The 4571-nt window shown below is 33.8% G+C and overlaps 1 long non-coding RNA gene across 2 annotated transcripts; it reads left to right on the forward strand.

Annotated features, from left to right (window-relative positions):
* Positions 1-367: 367 nt before the first annotated feature.
* On the forward strand, positions 368-4244 carry LOC107526742 (uncharacterized). Of its 2 annotated transcripts, XR_001602218.2 has the most exons (4): positions 368-478; positions 2245-2367; positions 2533-2632; positions 2843-4244. It is a non-coding gene; the product is annotated as an uncharacterized LOC107526742 (long non-coding RNA). The 2 variants fall into 2 exon arrangements; XR_001602217.2 differs by having other exon boundaries at positions 2533-4244.
* The last annotated feature ends 327 nt before the right edge of the window (positions 4245-4571 follow it).

Raw genomic sequence — 4571 nt, forward strand, 5'->3', positions numbered from 1 at the left:
TACATTTGGGTTTTAAATATGATAAAAATAAAATATGTAGTCTGTTTTTCTTTCCAAATATGCATTCCTGCTTCCTGTAAAAGAATTATATATTCTCACCTGCTGACCTGTGATTATATATCCTCACCTGCTGACCTGTGACTTGTTAAATATTATGTACAATGATGTACATCTCCAACCCACTGACACTGTGTTTGTCCATAAAAGTTGCTTTGGCCAGTGGCAGGGGGCATATACCTACTACCTCATCCAAGCCTTAAGAGCCATTACATGTTTCCACCAGCTCTGTGCTGTTTTCTCTCTGTCACAAAACCAATTATGTGTCACATACGGGCTTCTCTTTCATGTAGATCCAGAGTTAGAAACACAGAAGAGGAGGACATCAACTCTCCACAGATGCTGACATGTAATGTGTGCAAAAAAGAAACACTGAGTGTTGTAAACCGCTGAGATTTTGACCTACTGTTACGGTGCGAAGGTAACTAATACACTCAAGTGTATTAATAAACATATTGGTTTTTAGAAATAAGTTTTACTAACCGTAAAGGAAACATTACAATAAGTTCTACTACTTCAAAATTAAAATTATTTTTGAATTAAAATATACCACCAAGAAAGTGAAAATAAGTCACATTCTCACAGAAGGAATTTGCCACATTTATAACCGAAAGAAAATAGTAAATTCAAAATGCTTTTAGATATTTATATAAATATATATGATGCATTAGTTAATATACAAATATAATACATAGAATATATTTATGTATATAATATATAATATTTATTATATGTAAATAATCGAATTAATATGAAGATCAATAAGAAAAAGGTTGATTGTTATATATAAATATATATGTTGCATTAGTTAATATACAAATATAATACATAGAATATATTTATGTATATAATATAATACTTATAATATGTAAATAATCAAATTAATATGAAGATCAATAAGAAAAAGACAATCTGAGAAAATGGGCAAAATGAATGAAGGGGTATTTTACAGAAGAGAAAGACCAAATACAAAATAAACATTTAAAGATGCTATCATTCCTTAGTAATTAGGAAAATACAAGTTAGAAATACAATGAAATACAGTTTTACTAACTACATTGGCAAAAATTAAAACTGAAGTACCACGTGTTTAAAAAAATATTTGAGTTAATTCTATTGGACAATAGAATGCTTACTCTTTGGTTAAGTGTATCTGTACAATCACTTTAGTAAACAAATTGGTTGTATCTTTTAAAGCTGGAAGATAGAACTCATGTTAGATTTCTTAGAAAGCTCACTCTATTTACTAGAGAACTTTTGTACTTCTGCCCTAGGAGACTAGGAGATAGCAGCACTATCCTTAGGAGAAAACACCTGGAGAAAAACTGAGTGTGTTTTGGTAGGAAAATGGATGGCTAGTCTGCTGAGCAGCTCTACAAAACTATTATGCAGCTACATACAAACACACTGATAAATCTAAGATATAATAATGCCAAAAAACGAGAGAGAAAGAAAAAGAGAAAGAAAAGGAAGGGAAATGAAGCGCCATGAACAATTACTTACAGTAGATGCATATTTATGGAGTTTACACACATACGTAAAAACAGTACTGTGCTCTCTCTCTCTGTCTTCTCTACATTTCTCTCTCTGTGTGTCTTTCTCTACTTTCCTCTCTCTCTGTAAAAATTAATTAAAAAAATAAAGCAAGAGTCAGGAGTGAGGGGAGCAAAGGGATGAGAGTCCTATGTACTACCTTTCTGTGAGAGCAACACAACTTTATCTTTTTTGTATTTTATGCCTCCAAATGAGTAAGATAAAGATAAAAAAATACAATATAGGAAGTAATTATACAATATTCAGGGGATTAGGAGACAATCAACAATTTTATACCTGTGCGATAAAAAAAATAGAAATTAAAACCTGCAGCGATAATGTAGATTGTCACTAAGCTTTAAGCATCAATTAATGACAAGCAGAATTTGAAAATACAGTGCAGCCTTGACTGGTGGGCTCAGGTGGTTGAGCACCCTCCCAGGCACCAAAAGATGCCAGGTCGCTTCCCAGGCAGGGCAGTGCCTGGGTTTCAGGCTCCATCCCCAGAAGGGGGCTGGCAGGCAGGAGGATCGGTGTTTCTCTCTCACATTGACATTTCTCTCTCCCTTTCCTTTCCTCTCCCTAAAGTCAATTTAAAAATATATAGTAAACTTATAATAAGTAAAAAAGTTTATTTATAATAAATTTTTCCAGCAGACAACACAAAATCAAGACACTGATTGGAGAAAAAGACGTGAATGGAACAGTCCTAAGGACATTTTCCTCCTCCACACCTGATTGTTTCTTCAAACCCAATGTGGAAAGTTGGAAGTTAATGTAAGAACCATACTGGAGATTATTTCTGATATGTTTGTATATAATTACGCTAAGTGAACTCTTTATTCAAAGTACACCTTTATTCCATGGTATGGATCAATGATTCTCAACCCTTTCATTATAAAGTACTTAACTGAAGAAAATCTTTGTGCAATTTATTCATAGGCAACTGAATGTGATAATCACCAATCAATAATTGATTTCGGGAACCCATTTTCCAGGATAGACTGGACAGCTAAGTCACATTTCGTACAGACTGCTAAAGGTACCAGGCACATTTCTGTTGGTTATGTCACATGTTGCCTATATGGACATTAGTGGAATTGTTTTATGATTTGTAATATCTCTGATAAACTTCAGAACCACTAATTATGTTAAGAGGTTAAGAGCACCAAAGCATATACATTTACACTCTAATGGATTCTTATATTAGGTAATTGAGAATAATACTCTTATTATCACTAATATGCATTAGAGACAAAGAGGCTTCCAGATATGCCAACAATTTTCAGTCCCATTTACCATTTTAAAGACAGAAGCACTGCTATATAGAATTCATTAATAAAGCTTCTGGAAGATACTTGTTCCTGAAAACAACACTGCACTCTAAAGGTAAGTGGCATTAATGTTACTCAAAAAACCTGAAGCTTCAATATACTCTTGAGAACAATTAGGATTCTGTCACATAAGTGCTAGACTGTATTTACTTAAACTGATTTTCTATATCACGGAAAGTGAAAAGGTAATTATCAAAATGGATGTAAATGAAACATGCATTTTAGAAAATAGTTGAACCAATTACTCTCAAAAGATATATAAGGGCTGGAAAGTCTTTCACCCAATTTACTCATCCACTCAAACCTTATTTCCAAAAGTAAGCAGAGATTATCCCATAAATATTTATTTATTAGATTTATAAAGTGTGGCCTGCTCAAGCTGCAGAAAACTGTTTGAGACAGAAGTTATTTAACAACTAATGGAAGACCATTCTTAAAAGATATTTCTGCTACAGAAGTAGGCTTTTAACAAAATCTGTCATGCTATCTAATGAAATACTATTATAACAGCAGAGATAATTTTTTCATAGCATACTCCTTCTATCTGTCACAGTTCAGGACTGGGAACAATTAACAGGATCACCAGACTCTGCAGAAAGGCAACAATATGCACACCCCTATTCCTATTAAAATAAGTAAATTGCAAACCTAATTATCTTGGGGCCACAGGAGTATGGTTACTTTATCTAACCATTTGGATTCCTCGCTTATAGCCCGTATTTGATGCCTTATAATAAAACACTTTGCTTCTTGTAGAAATAAGAGAAAACAAGGGAAGGTATTATCTTTTCTTTTCCTCTGCTTTCTCTTCCTTCTCTTTTCCCTTTTTTTGATTTTATTACCCTTACCATGATCATTATTATCACTGTGAGGTATAAAGCAAAATGTTAATAAACAGATGGTTGAATATTAACAAGATGATAAAAGGAAACGTGAAAATGATAAATTAATGCCATTGTGCATTCTGTTTTCAATAATTTGAGTCTCTTCAAGGTAGGAGTTATATCCATTTCTGTTTATGACATCCTTTGGGAAGTAAGAAAACTGAAGGTAAGAGAGATTATATAATTGGCCTACAGTTAGTGATTGGTCAATGTAGCATTTATGTGTGGATCTCTGCTATCTAAGAGACATGGATTCAAATCTCAGCTGCACTAATTTCTTTCTTGGTGATAAGTAGTGGGTTGATTCATCTCTGCTGTCTAGAAAGTTTTGCAAACCATTGTTCATGTGATATAGAGTCAAACTCTAAACTTTCCACTGACCCAGAGGTTTCCCCTTGATAAAATGATATGTATTGGAAACTCTTAGAAAGGAAAAGAGGCGTGTGTGTGTTTGTATGTGTGTGTGTGGGTGGGGGGAGTATTATAAACAAAGAAATAAGTGATGACAATTACTGTATTCTTTTACAGGATAAAACATTTTTACAGTCCTGAGTGTTCCTTTTCAAGTGATGGATGGGTATTCTCTACAACAGATGTAGTGTCAGTGGCTCCTCATAAAGCATGATTGAGCTGTGCTGGCTGATAGTATAGCGAGGTGATTAAGAGCAGGGCTTATAATTTACACTGTCTGGACTTGGAGCCTGGGTGTGCCACTTACTAGCTGTAAGACCTGCAGTAAACTACTTAATCTGTTTGCATCTTA

Source organism: Miniopterus natalensis, chromosome 2 (genome assembly GCF_054644295.1).
Source record: "Miniopterus natalensis isolate mMinNat1 chromosome 2, mMinNat1.hap1, whole genome shotgun sequence".
Taxonomy (NCBI): Eukaryota; Metazoa; Chordata; class Mammalia; order Chiroptera; family Miniopteridae; genus Miniopterus; species Miniopterus natalensis.